The following is a 16498-nucleotide window of genomic DNA, read 5'->3' on the forward strand; positions in this document are numbered from 1 at the left end:
TTTAAATTTAAGTTTGGTGTGAATTTAAAAACAAAAATTTACTTTATTTCGCTAAGTTAAAAATATGATTTTTAAAATTCGTCGTAAGTTGAAGACTAGGTCTTTGAACCGAAATTGCTTTACCCAAGGGAGGGACGAGAACTTTTATTATCATTATTTTTAATCTTATTGAATTAAAGTATGCCAAAAAAATTAAAAAAAAACCCAAAAATCTTTACTTTTAAAAACCACGCTTTAAATTGACAAATTTTAAAATTTTGTCGAGGGACGGACTAGGCCAACGATCCGAAACACCCTCGCTCCTAAAAAGAAGCAAATTGTTAAAATTATATTAATTTTATGTTTTATAAAGTGTAAGTTAAATATATAAAAAAAAACCTGAAAAACACTGTAGCCGGGCACCCATGCGATCGCATGGGATTCTCCCTACACCTCTATGCGATCGCATGGAGGCAAATTTCGGGCCAGACTCAAAATGCCAGTCGAGCTGTTCTTCTCCACACAACACACACACATACCCGAAAATCTCTCAAAATCTCACCAATTTTCATCATTTTTCCACCGTAATTCGTCATTTTTCTTGCACTAATCATGCCTAGATTCGCATTCTTCAGCAAAAAGGTAAAAATTACACCCCTAATCTCTATAAATTCCTAGTTTTTGTGATAATTACCAATATTTTACCTAATGCAATTTTGTTGATTTCTAGTGTAATTAGTGTTTAATTGTTAGTATTTTATGCATGTATAACCTAGATTGATGCTATTTAACATGATTTGAAGCCAAAAACTTCAAAATTTTTAGAAATCTAGGGTTTGTGTTCTTGAGCAATTTGGGGATTTTTGATATAAATAGGTTATGGCCGATTTTTGTCATGAATTATTGCAAAATTGAGTAGTGTAACATGTTTAGGTAGTTAAATGATTCAAACATTGATCCTAAACATAATTTTTGGAGATTAAAGTGGACTTTTTAAGTCCAAAATTCATGAACTTGATTAATTTGATGTAATTGCCATTTGAGACTTGTTTAATTATTAGTAATGACTATTTTAACATGTTATTTGAGTTAAATGCTTATGAACTTTGTATACATTTTCATATGTGCTCATTTGAAAAAGTGTAGAATTGTGAAAAAGTGTGAAAATGTGTATAAGTTTAAGTTTGATTTAACATGTTTTTGTGATTGTTTTAAGTTGTTATTTTTCTAACACTAATGCATACTTGGATGCACAAATTTTGTGTTTAATGTATTTTGCAGAAAGCCGATACGGGAGGTTCAGGAGCATCATCATCTAGACAGCCTGCTCCAGCTCCAGAACCAGAACCAGAAATGCAATATGAACCTGAACAACAACCACAACAGGAACCACAACATCAGCCTGAACAGCACGTACCCTATTATGATCCGCTACAGTTACCTAATGAATTCACAGTATTTCCCCCACATCCACCTGTCGAATACCCAACAATTCCGGAACACACATTGCATCCTAATTTGAGATTCAACAGACGATGGAGAGATTACTCGGCATATCAAAGTAATAAGTTCAAATTAGTAACAAAAGAGGTAGAGGTGCCAAGGGTAATTGATTAGAATCCTTTGGAAACGGTCCATCTAGCTGACCGTGTTAGACAGCATTTGGTACAAAGGTATGGTAGTTCTTCTTTTACAGATTGGGAACGTCTTTTCACCATTAGTCGACCTGTATATAAAGAATGCTGTGTTGAGTTAATGAGTACTATAGCGTTAAACGTAGATGTAGATAGGTTAGATGATAGAAGTTTTCTTAGATTTATCCTTGGCGGTAGGATGTACAGGATGTCCATGATGGACATGGCCAGGGCATTACAGATTTACACTCCTAGTGAATTGTTACTACCCAATTGTATGAGCTTGATTTATCGTGGGGAAAGGGTAGATAGGAACTTTGAAGCTGACGCCGTTTGGAGGCGTATGTCAAACTATAATGTTTTTACACTAGGAGGAAAACACTCCTACTTACATATTAACAAAGCTGAGCTTCGTGTGATTCATAGATTTTTGGCTAACTCGATTACACAAAGAGGTCACAATAAGGAGAAACTGACCTTACATGATTTATTCTACCTAAAGTGTATTCGGGACCCGAAAAGCTTTGTTAATATTCCTTACTGTGTTGGTTTTTATTTATCTAAAATGGTAGAAGGAATGCAGGAAGGGAGTATAATAGGAGGAGGTATTTTTGTTACTCTCATTGGAGAGTATTTAGGTGTTGATAGGAACCAAGGGGGTCCATTACAGTTTTGTAGAGAACAGGTTGAGCCTTTAGGATTGAAAGTTTATGTGGGTGCTAAGGTATTGAAAAGTAGACGCAACCAGGCAGTACCCTATGAAGGTAATCATCCACAGGTAGAAAGGGGTTCAGACAAAGAAATGGAGGAAGCGGAAGACATTAGGGATGTCATTTGAGATGCTATTCTTGACGTGCACGTTCGTATAGATGAGGAATCAATGACGAGCGCGGCCAGACATAGTATGTACGAGCAGTGGAACTCCGAGCGAGTATACGAGGATTATAGGCGACGCCAACACGATAGCTGGTTAGTTCATCAGCACCAAATCATGAGCCAGCTATCATATCAGGTACCAAATAATTACGTGCCTACTCGACCTGCTCATTTTCCGCCACACAGCCCCGATATCCGACCACCCTTTAACCGATATGACTATAACCAAGCCTATCAGGACACCTATAACCAACAATGGAACCCACCTGACGAGATGAACTGGAACCCCTATCCAGACTGATTTGGTTCCATTTGGTTATTTTTATGATTGTATGTTTTTATCTTTTGACTTTTTCATGTTTAAACTTATGTTATTGGATATATTTGTGTAATTTTTATCATTTTTATTATTATTGTGTACTAATATTTTACATTTAGGGTTTGAAAGTGGGATATTAAGTCCCATTTCAAATTGCCATGCATGTTTATATTTGTATGTATGTATATTGTCGATTGTACAAAACAGGGTAAAACAGCACATTTTCAAAGACTGGCATTAAGTTCAGCAAAAGCTAGTTTTGACGACAAAATGAAAAACAAATGTGATGTAACAACAAGACGGAATGAACAAATGATGTGCACCATTTATCATTCAGCAAACAAACGCCAATATGTTTGGAAACTTTGGTAAAATTTAATCATTTTTCTACGCTAATCACCCTCAATAAATTAAATTGTTACTGATTTCTTGCAAATGAGGGCATTGCAAGATCTTAAGTGTGGGAAGGGGTTAAATTCTTTCGGATTTTAAAATTTTTTGATTTATACACTTGGTTACCATTAGAAATACTTCTAAAGCAGTAGTTGTATTAGAATCTAGTGCTCTCTGATAATAAAGAATAGCCCTAGTCTTATAAACTGACTACCCACTTCTAGTAAAAATTTTCAAAATTTTCAATGAACTCAAAATCATGTTTATACATATTTATGAACGATAAAACTAGGTGTTAACACCGAAATTATTGTTACCTCGGAAAGGACATAAATTGAGAAACAAACCAAAATGTTAGAATTCATTTAAGAATGGAATAGAGGAGAACAAAAAGGCAAATAAAAGAAAATAAAAGCCAAATGTGGGAAAATTTACCAAGTTATTTTAAACATATGTCACATATTTCTGTAACAAATAACTGAAAATACTTTTGCTTTGGACTAAACTAAACAGTTTTACCCGATTTACTGTAAGAAAGATGGGTCTACACGATGAATCAATTCCATCATTAAAAGGAAGTAAAGTCTTCCGGAAAAAAAACGCGCTTCTTGACTTAGGTCATGAAGTTGTCGTCCAGACCAGCTGTAGGTTGACGAAAAACCTAGAAAAGTCATCTCTAAAATCAGCAGGAAATCCACGGACCTCAGCATCAAACAGGGTCGCCAAGTGGTCAGACTTATCCTAACCATGAGAGGATCTGTCTCGTAAAATGGGGAGGACGCCATGCAAATTAGCTGGATAAGACTAATGAATCAGATCCCCAGAAAGGATAATATCCTTAAAGATCAAAAATCAGCTTTTAAGACTGATATTACTCAATCCTAGAGATTGACCTTAAAGATTGAGAATTCAAACTCATGGAATTCAATGATATCTAAACTCGAGCTTGAACGAGAAAATATTTTGATCAAATTATAAACCGATTAGTTTTCTTAAAACCCATTTTCAATGCGTTCATTACCATTGAACGTAAAATTCTAGGAATTCAACTGGAATTCATTAGGTCACCTGAACCAAATCGGGTGTCAACCGTAAGAACGGTGGTTGCATAGCATGGTCAAAGACAGGACCTTGTGCCAGTCCGAAAAATTATAAGGGTGAGCTTTACTATTGCTCCTACCAAGGATAGTAATTGCGTCCTACACATTATAAGACCATAATTAAAAGTATGTCAGGGGACATTGCCTTAACAGTTGCTTGTTCAAGGCTTTCCTTTACAACCGGACGGTAGTTTATCGAAAGGTAATATTCGGAGCAAGTATACTGGACGTGTTGCTTTCCTAATACAAGGTTAGCAAGTGGGTGACACAAAACCGCAAGTTTTGAGCTAAAATTTTCAAATCTGAAACCCACCAAACCCACAAAAATATTTTGCAAACACCGGTGAAGGGTTATTTCGGAAAACTTATCTAGGGTAAAAGCTAGATTTAATTTTCAAAAAGATCAAATGTTTCAATAAAGATCCAATTTCCTTAATGGATCTAAATTTTATAGTCATGTGGGACTGTAAACCATATCGTTACTACCATTGTTAATACCGCCGTAAAGAAATCACTGATGTACAAAGTGTGAAGAATAAAGAAGTGATTCTAGTATTTCAAGACTATATTGCTTGAGGACAAGCAACGCTCAAGTGTGAGAATATTTGATAATGCTAAAAACGAACATATATTTCATAGCATTATTCCTCAAGAAAGAAAAGCTTTTAGTTGCAATTGTTCTATTTACAAGTGATATTCGTTTAAATAATAAAAGGTGAAGACAAAAGACAGATTCGACGAATTGAAGACGCAAATGACCAAAAAGCTCAAAAGTACAAAATACAATCAAAGAGGTTCCAATTATTGATAAGAAACGTCTCGAAATTACAAGAGTACAAGATTCAAAAAGTAAAGTAAAAGATATTAAATTGTACGCAAGGACGTTCGAAAATCCGGAACCAGGACCAGAGTTAACTCTCAATGCTCGACGCAACGGACTAAAAATTACAAGTTAACTATGCACATGAATATAATATAATATATAATTAATTCTTAAAATTAATATATATATTATATTATATTTAAAAACCGTCGGCATAAGAAAACAAGCTCATGTGAGCTGTAAATAGAGGCCATGCGATCGCATGGCCTGGAGGAAGAAACTCCATGCGATCGCATGAGCATCTTTTCCAGTTCACAAGGCCTATAAAATCGAGTGTTTGGTGCATCATTCAACATATATCAATCTCTCTCTCTATATACGTAAATATATATATATTTATATTTTAATTTTAATTTTAAATCCTAATAATAAGGGTTTGTTAGCGAATGTTGTAAGAGTGTAAGTCGAAATTCTGTCCGTGTAACGCTACGCTATTTTTAATCATTGTAAGTTATGTTCAACCTTTTTAATTTAATGTCTCGTAGCTAAGTTATTATTATGCTTATTTAATCCGAAGTAATCATGATGTTGGGCTAAAAATATTAAAATTGGGTAATTGAGCTTTGTACCATAATTGGGGTTTGGACAAAAGAACGACACTTGTGGAAATTAGACTATGGGCTATTAGTGGGCTTTATACTTGTTTAACTAAATGATAGTTTGTTAATTTTAATATAAAGATTTACAATTGGACGTCCCTATAAATAACCATATACACTCGATCGGACATGATGGGCGGGGTATTTATATGTACGAATAATCGTTTATTTAACCGGACACGGGAATGGATTAATAGTCTATGGAATTATTAAAACAGGGGTGAAATTGTGACGACCCGGGAATTTCCGACCAAATTTAAACTTAATCTTTATATGTTTCTGACACGATAAGCAAAAGTCTGTAATGCTGAGTCTCGAAAAGTTTTGAAATCTATATTCATGTAATCAATTACCCTTTGACCATGTCTGACGATTCACGAACAATTAATTATAAATAGATATGTGTGTATATACATATAAATGGTAATTGGAAATATAATTTGAAGTATTATATGTTATTGCTATTAAAATGTAATTATGTAAATTAAAATAAGAATAGGATATTATGATAATTATTATTTAAAAACATATCTATATTTATATATAAATAAAGAAGGTTAAATATATATTTTGTGATTTTGAATCTATTTAGTAAAAAACGGTAACACTTAATTACCATTCGATGGATATTAATCAAGTTAAATACAAACTTATGTGATTTTAAAATAAACGGTGATTCTAAAATGAGTAATATAAATTTTAGGCTTCTTAAAAATATATTTAGGAACTATTTGTTAAATTTTGGAAACTTTTATATTTTACTTGGGGTTGGGAGTGAATAATTAATGTAATCATCATTTAATAGTTAATGATCAAATTTTATACCATAATGACTGAAATAAATAAAGAAATTTAATTTAAAAATTTGGGATTTTTCTGAAAGACTTTTATCCGCCACTAATTATCAACGGAGTACGATTTAGCAGTCCGTAAAAACTGTCGGTAAGAAATAAACGTGCATCATTCACGTGTATATTAATTTGTCAAAACTGACAAATGTATTTTTGTTATTTTCCTTTTGTTGGTGCATATCAGAGATATTTATATCTCTGTTTCCTTCTTTTGTCAAACCACAGCTATACGATTCAATATTTGATTTAATTGATTTACTATTCTACTGTTTCTTTCCTGTCCACTTCCACTACCATATCATATACTAATATATATATTTATATAGCATTTCCATTTGCTGTATGAGAAACCACATACACAAAGAATGATACTTGAACCTTTATAAATCTTATATTTTTATCCTCTCTTTCTCCCTCACTTTACACGATTTCTTTCATTCTCAAAACCCAAAACCATCTTTGGTTCTAGTTAACTCGAGAAGAACCAACACCAAATTAAATACCACTTTCGACTCACCATCTTTACAAACAACTCCACCACTCGAATCCATTGTTAAATATGTTTAATTGCAGAACACCCACACACACTCACTGTATATGTTTCAAACCACACCCATCAACTAAATGGCTCGATACTTTCTATTTTAATCATCAATCGAAATCACCATCCTACACCATCACGGCTACAAACCATCTTCCATCATCAAACAAACTCCAATATTTCTTTCTCTCCTGTTCTTGTTCTCCCTATCACCCGAAAACAACCACTCAAACACCTTTTGATTCCTGCTACTACACGGTTTAGACACACATGCATGAACGCCAATCTCCTTTGTATATACATATACATACATACGATCATGAAACCCATCGCCATCACCATTGTCAACCTTCAACACCCATGATCATCAAATCATCACCAAACCCACACAACCATCACCAACGCATTATCCATTTTTTTTTTCTGTATCAGTCCAAGAATGACCCAAACAAACCCCACCTGCAAATATTACGGTTACCGCCACTTGTTTCAGTTTTACTCCGATCAAACCAAACACCACCGATCCATCAGCTCATTTTCTTTTCAGTTTCTTCTTCTATTAATCTTTCAAACCGACACCATCAATTCAACCTATCTGTTCTCAAACAGCTGCTGCACTAATTTCATTATTTTCATCATGAATGACCAAACAAAACAAATCAAAACCACAACTATAACTTGCTTCTATTTCTATTTTTGTTCAAGTAAACAAAAGTCACGAACTAGCATCATTAAACTGTGATAAAACCTGCACGTTTCTGTTTCTATCTCAACCCGTCACAACCACCAAACACCCATGTAGTGTTACTGTTTTGCTATTGCGTCACGTCTGTTTTTTTTTAAACCGTTACCATCCCAAACCACCATTATTTACAGCTGTAACTTTCTGGTTGCTTTCTTGTTTGGGAATTTACGAAACCCACATATGGATTATAATGACAATTAGCAATGATGGTTACGATTCATGATATACGATGATCATGATCGGGTCATGTGTTGATGTACATGATGATGAAACTCGATGATAATTTTGATGGAAAGTTTAGATGTCGTGAGTAATGATGGGTGATCGATTGTTGCTAGTTGTTGCAGCCGTATATATATATTTTTTGCCACTGTACAACAACTCTAAAATATGATGTGGGTTTTAAGATATTTTTGTGCTCCTTTTAAAATAATAAATGGGCTGTCATGATCCTGTTATGTTGGGCTGAGTGGTGATAATACCATGGATAATAACGATGATGAAGATGTGAAATAGATTAAGCTTATTAATTATATTAGAAAAGCATAAGCAGTACAATGGTTTGGGTGTGTGGGTTGTTAAGCGAGAGGTCACAAGTTCGAGTCCCGTCTGCAGCATTCTTTTTAAGAGGGTATACATTTTTCCATGTCCATTATTATTATTATTATTATTATTATTATTATTATTATTATTATTATTATTATTATTATTATTATTATTATTATTATTATTATTATTATTATCATTATGTATTAATAAGTATTATTGTTATTATTATTATTATTATTATTATTATTATTATTATTATTATTATTATTATTATTATTATTATTATTATCATTAGTGTTATAAAATCTATTATCATCATTATCAATGTTATAAAAGGTTATCATTAAAATTATCAGTAAAATCTATATTGTTATTAAGAATTAAGTATTATTATCAAAAAGCAATACTTTCATTACTATCATTTTTAGATTATGCATTTTATTAAAAGCTACTTTTAGTATTATTTTTACTAATATGAGTATTATCATTATTATTAATTTTATCACTACAAGTATTATCTTAGTATTATTTAAATACTGTTCTTAACAAACAGATAATATATATAAATATATATATAATTACACTTCATATATAATATAACAAAATTTATATTTTATTTAGCTGAAATATATAAAAATGAATACCTAGAACATATAAATTATTAACTAAAAATGATATAATTAATAATGTTATATATATATATATATATATATATATATATATATATATATATATATATATATATATATATATATATATATATATATATATATATATATATATATATATATATATATATAATTATCTGATTGCAACTATGTATATTAATAAATATACAACTGATATAGGTTCGTGAATCCATGACCAACCCTGCATTGTTCAGTATCGTCGTATGAATATTTTTACTACAAAAAATTGTAGAGTGAGTTTCATTTGATCCCCTTATACACTTTACATTTTTGGGGCTGAGAATACATGCAAATGCTTTATTAACTGTTTTACAATAATTATATGCGTGAGTTTCATTATTCCCCTTTTAAATGCTTTTGCAATATATATTTTTGGGACTGAGAATACATGCGCTATTTTTATAACTGTTTTACGATATAGACACAAGTAATCGAAAGTACATTCTATGGTTGAATGATCGAAACTGAATATGCCCCTTTTTATTAAGTCTGGTAATCTAAGAATTAGGGAACAGACACCCTAATTGACGCGAACTCTAAAGATAGATCTATCGGGCCCAACAAGCCCCATCTAAAGTACTGGATGCTTTAGTACTTCGAAATTTATATCATGTCCGAAGGAGGATCCCGGAATGATGGGGATATTCTTATATGCATATTGTGAATGTCGGTTACCAGGTGTTCAATCCATATGAATGATATTTTTGTCTCTATGCATGGGACGTATGTTTATGAGAAATGGAAATATGAAATCTTGTGGTCTATTAAAATGATGAAAATGATTATTTATGTTAAACTAATGAACTCACCAACCTTTTGGTTGACACTTTAAAGCATGTTTATTCTCAGGTACGAAAGAAATCTTCCGCTGTTCATTTGCTCATTTTAGAGATATTACTTGGAGTCATTCATTACATATTTCAAAAGACGTTGCATTCGAGTCGTTGAGTTCATCAAGATTATTATTAAGTCAATTATAGATGGATATATTATAAAATGGTATGCATGATGTTAACTGTCGATGTAAATGAAAGTTTGTCTTTTAAAAACGAATGCAATATTTGTAAAATGTATCATATAGAGGTCAAGTACCTCTCGATGAAATCAACCATTTTAAATCGTTTGTAATCTATATGGACTTCGTCTGGATGGATTAGGACGGGTCCTTTCAGTTGGTATCAGAGAGGTGGTCTTAGTGAACCGGGTCTGCATTAGTGTGTCTAACTGATAAGTCGTTAGGATGCATTAGTGAGTCTGGACTTTGACCGTGTCTGCATGTCAAAAGTTTTGCTTATCATTTTGTGTCGAAAATTTCCTGCTTATCATTCTTAGAGAATCACTTGCTTATCATCCTTAGTCTAGGCACATCTTATTGCATTAATTGCATGATTAGTGTATAGACAAAAATTTATATCTAAGCATATCTGCTAATTCATACCTTAGCGTACCTGTTATTGCTACCGATGTCTGACAGCTTCCGTAGATTCCTCTGTAACTTATGGGATTTTAGTATTATATATGCATATGTAAATTATGTACCGCAGGGTACTAATCTATATCCTATAATCTGTTTCTTATTGAAAATTCTTCATCTAATCGAACGGGATGAATCCCTAAACCAGTTCGAGTCCCTCCGATTCTGATAGCTATTTCGATAGTTATTCCGACAGCTATTCTGACATAGATGTTCACCTAAGCTCCGAAAACAGTGTCATCGGCATGAATCAACCAATCAGCCATTATCAATTCATCTGATGGGTTCGTAGTCGACTTAATTAATGGAAACGCGGAAAAGGCAATCCCTTCCACCAACCGAATTCACCTCTTGACAATGAACCTGAAGCGTTTACCGGCGAACCTGTTCGAGACACCATTTTCAGTCTCATTTCTGGGGTAACTTGACAAGATTATATCCTATCCACAATTCTGAACCTTATTCATCCACTCGTTTCAACTGACAATCATCCTGGAGTAATAAGTCAACAAACTTCGTGCTCGAACAATCAATTAGGAGAATATGGTGCAAAATGTACCAGCTTCAACAACATCACCGGCACCAACAATACAATCAATAACAGCACCAGTACCATCAACAATCCATGCTTCAATATCATCATCTGTACTTTGAGTATGATCTTCGTTCGACATGTCGAATATGTAATCTCTAAAGTTTTAAAGATTATTTATTCTAGTTCCAACCGAAAAGCAAATGAGTTTAATATTATATTAACTCATTAAATCCATGAATACATCTGAATAAAATATATATGTATATATGTTTTCATAAAGATTGTAATTAAAAATTCTCTTGTACAAACTGTTAATGGTGAAAATATTTTAACGGGTAGGTAATACCCGAGGACTATTTAAATTTCACATTATTAAGTTACATTGTATGTTCTTCGAATCTGTTTCAACAGTCATTTACTATCCTACTTACATCCACCGATATACAAATCCGTTCACCACAGAATAACCATATTCATCCAATTACATATTTGGATTTTGACCTATCAGAATCCAACAAGTGGCATAATGAAGAAATAATGGACACAATAAAAATTGATTAGAAACAGATTAATTAACAATATGAAATTCTATTAAGAATCCACGCTAACAAAATCCTAGCTAACTGTTCCTAGCTAACTGTTAATTCCGTATTACCATTTAATTATCGCAATTTATTTATCGCAGTTTATTTATCGCAATTTACATTCTCGCAATTTTATTTATCGTCATTTAATTTCTGTTATTTACTTTATGCACTTTAATTATCGTCATTTAATTTCTGTTATTTATTTTACGCACTTTAAATATCGGGACACGTATACAAGGTTTTGACATATCATATCGACGCATCTATATATATTATTTGGAATCACCATAGACACTCTATATGCAGTAATGATCGAGTTCTCTATACAGGGTTGAGGTTGATTCTCAAATAATATATATACTTTGAGTTGTGATCGAGTCTGAGACATGTACACGGGTCACGATATTTATTAATTAATTCGAATATTATATATTAAACTATATATGAATTATTGGACTGTTACTGTGGACTATCAACTGTGGACTACCAACACTGGATAATTAAAATGAATTAAAATATTGATTATAACATATGAAGCTAAACAATTCTTCAAGTTTGCCACTTGATTTCATTTTAAACCCCATTGTTATCATCACAATTACAATCTGCGTTCAAACCTTTCATGATTCTTGAAAACACCTCAATCGATAGGATGAATCAACCGCACTTCATCTACGGAAGAAAAGATTGATGCATTTAGTTATGCATCTGAAAAACTCTCAGAAACTGAGTAAACGTTTAACACATAGTTGTGCTAATTCCTTTAGTGTTATTATTACCCAAAATAACTTGGTAATTCCTTTCAAAGTAGCAAATTTTGTCACAGCTCCAGCAAATCAACTTCGACTTTTCGTTCGAAACAATCTTATTATCACCTTGATTTATATGTATGCTCTTTTATTGTTACCGGGGAACCTTTTATATTCCACCATATTACCGTCAGCGTTTAATCATCTAAAAAAAAAAAAAAACACACACACACAATTCTCTTGAAATCACCTCAGATCGATAACCAATGATTCAGATATGGTAGCAGTAAATGTAAAAGAATCGACAAGTAGTACTTTGAAAACTCACATCATATCTACATCAACAGTTATATGTATAACATTTATCTTTTAGAATAATGATCTTCCATTCTAAAATCCTGAAGAGCACCCAGTCTGCGAACCAATACTCTGAATTTTGAAAAGTTGAATGAAGCAACAAAAATGGTAAACGACCTTAATCATTGAAAGTTTGATGATAAAGAATAGAATGTTGGAAAAGCTCAGAAAAGTTGGGACTAGAAAACGGATTGAGCTAACCACGGAGGAGACCAAGGACAAATACAAGGACCAAACCCTGTATTCAAAGGATTCAGGTAATTCTGGATCCGTTGAAATCTTTAGAGAATATCTTGCTCCGAAGTCATGTTAAAATCTTGAGGAAAATCTTTCTCCATCAACCATCGAACTTAGAAATTCCAAAAAATCATCATCAATATCTTCGATATTTCTGAGGATATTTTCATAAATATTCTTGTCCGAAATTATATACCTCTTCGTGCTTCCTGTGTATCATTATATTGGAAACATTCAATAGAAAATTTAGTACCGAAAAGCAGATTATTCGAAACTATGAAGAAAGCCGTGGACAAATCACAAAGAATAAGTTTGACTTCAAAGAATTCAAATGATTCAATGTCTGCTAAAGTCTTTAGTGAATATTTTGCTCCTTACTCTAAACCCTTGCAAACAATAGTTTCTATCATCCTCTGATCTTAGATATTCAGAGATATTATCGTAGCTCTCATTATAAATATCCTCCATATTTCTGGAGATATTTTTATAACTATTCTTATCTGAAATCATTAATCTCTTCGTGCTATCAGTATTACATCATATAGAAACTATTAGTTTCTATATTCTATAAACTTTCGAGCTTAAAATATGAATGTTATTGAAGTAATGTTGGGAATTGATGCATGAGTTAGAGTAATATAATGACACTTGATCAACGTGATTATATTACAGTAAGTCAAGCTGAGTTTCTAATGGAATGTGATGATTCACAGTACCATTATCATGTGCCATGTTACACGACTCATACATTCTACTTAATCTCCAAACATATCGAGAACATATCTTCCTGATAGTTCTATCTTTTCTCCTGAATTCTGATAATTTGACAAATTAAGATCGTACCATTACGATTTTCTTCTTAGAACATTAACAATGTTCATTCCGAAATTCATATCTGCAAATTCTGGACCATTACAAGCGGTGCTTAATCACAAGGAGAAGAAACGAAAGGACAAAACTCTGAAATAGAAATTGGGGTATAAATTGCAGCAAATAGGAGAGAGCATTAACTGTGGATGACAATGATTAGGGGAGACAGAAGCAGGGACATCGAAATATAAGAAAAGATATAAAACCTAACAACCACCCAGAATTTATAAACTGTATATATCGATGCATATAGCAATATAAAGACATGGGAGAACCAAGAACACTATAAAACCCAGAGTATAGTAGAAGTGAATAGATTCCTTTGGTGGTAGATGAAAAAGGATAATGATTGATGCGATAGTAAGGATAAGGACAAGGATTAAAACTGGATTAAACATTTTCATAGTCTTTTGAATTTAGGAATTTAGTATGGAAGTGGTGAACACTAATGGAACGGAAGAGGTAAATTTATATTGGAAATATCAGACAGAGCAATCGAGGTAGATGATCTCATTTAATTAAAGAGATCTTAATTTCCATAAATCCCGAAGAATCAGATCTTATAGATTTCCAAGATTTTCCTTAAATCCCTTAAATTCCGGAATTCAATCAAGACAACGTCAAAAGTTAAGACGCACCTTATTTTCTAAATTCAATCGCGACTACGTTAAAAGTTATGGAAAATCTCCATTTCTTCATCTCGATCTTTTGTGAGAACTTCATTCATACGATTCGATTAATCTAATCATTTTATCCATATTACTCAATAATGATAAAACTCTATTTATCAACTCATATTCATCAGGAAAACATATTTATTGTTAGCCATGACGACCTCACTCAAATTTTGGGACGAAATTTCTTTAACGGGTAGGTACTGTGACGACCCAGGAATTTCCGACCAAATCTTTATATGTTTCCGACACGATAAGCAAAAGTCTGTAATGCTGAGTCTCGAAAAGTTTTGAAATCTATATTCATGTAATCAATTACCCTTTGACCATGTCTGACGATTCACGAACAATTAATTATAAATAAATATGTGTGTATATACATATAAATGGTAATTAGAAATATAATTTAAAGTATTATATGTTATTGCTATTAAAATGTAATTATGTAAATTAAAATAAGAATAGGATATTATGATAATTATTATTTAAAAACATATCTATATTTATATATAAATAAAGAAGGTTAAATATATATTTTGTGATTTTGAATCTATTTAGTAAACAACGGTAACACTTAATTACCATTCGATGGATATTAATCAAGTTAAATACAAACTTATGTGATTTTAAAATAAACGGTGATCCGAAAATGAGTAATATAAATTTTAGGCTTCTTAAAAATATATTTAGGAACTATTTGTTGAATTTTGGAAACTTTTATATTTTACTTGGGGTTGGGAGTGAATAATTAATGTAATCATCATTTAATAGTTAATGATCGAATTTTATACCATAATGACTGAAATAAATAAAGAAATTTAATTTAAAAATTTGGGATTTTTCTGAAAGACTTTTATCCGCCAATAATTATCAACGGAGTACGATTTAGCAGTCCGTAAAAACAGTCGATAAGAAATAAACATGCATCATTCACATGTATATTAATTTGTCAAAACTGACAAATGTATTTTTGTTATTTTCCTTTTGTTGGTGCATATCAGAGATATTTATATCTCTGTTTCCTTCTTTTGTCAAACCACAGCTATACGATTCAATATTTGATTTAATTGATTTACTATTCTACTATTTCTTTCCTGTCCACTTCCACTACCATATCATATACTAATATATATATTTATATAGCATTTCCATTTACTGTATGAAAAACCACACACACAAAGAATGATACTTGAACCTTTATAAATCTTATATTTTTATCCTCTCTTTCTCCCTCACTTTGCACGATTTCTTTCATTCTCAAAACCCAAAACCATCTTTGGTTCTAGTTAACTCGAGAAGAACCAACACCAAATTAAATACCACTTTTGACTCACCATCTTTATAAACAACTCCACCACTCGAACCCATTGTTAAATATGTTTGATTGCAGAACACCCACACACACTCACTGTATATGTTTCGAACCACACCCATCAACTAAATGGCTCGATACTTTCTATTTTAATCATCAATCGAAATCACCACCCTACACCATCAAGGCTACAAACCATCTTCCACCATCAAACAAACTCCAATATTTCTTTCTCTCCTGTTCTTGTTCTCCCTATCATCTGAAAACAACCACTCAAACACCTTTTGATTCCTGCTACTACACGGTTTAGACACACATGCATGAACGCCAATCTTCTTTATATATACATATACATACATACGATCATGAAACCCATCGCCACCACCATTGTCAACCTTCAACACCCATGATCATCAAATCATCACCAAACCCACACAACCATCACCAACTCATTATCCATTTTTTTCTGTTTCAGTCCAAGAATGACCCAAACAAACCCCACCTGCAAATATTACGGTTACCTCCACTTGTTTCAGTTTTACTCC

Source organism: Rutidosis leptorrhynchoides, chromosome 2, assembly GCF_046630445.1.
Source record: "Rutidosis leptorrhynchoides isolate AG116_Rl617_1_P2 chromosome 2, CSIRO_AGI_Rlap_v1, whole genome shotgun sequence".
NCBI classification, from domain to species: domain Eukaryota; kingdom Viridiplantae; phylum Streptophyta; class Magnoliopsida; order Asterales; family Asteraceae; genus Rutidosis; species Rutidosis leptorrhynchoides.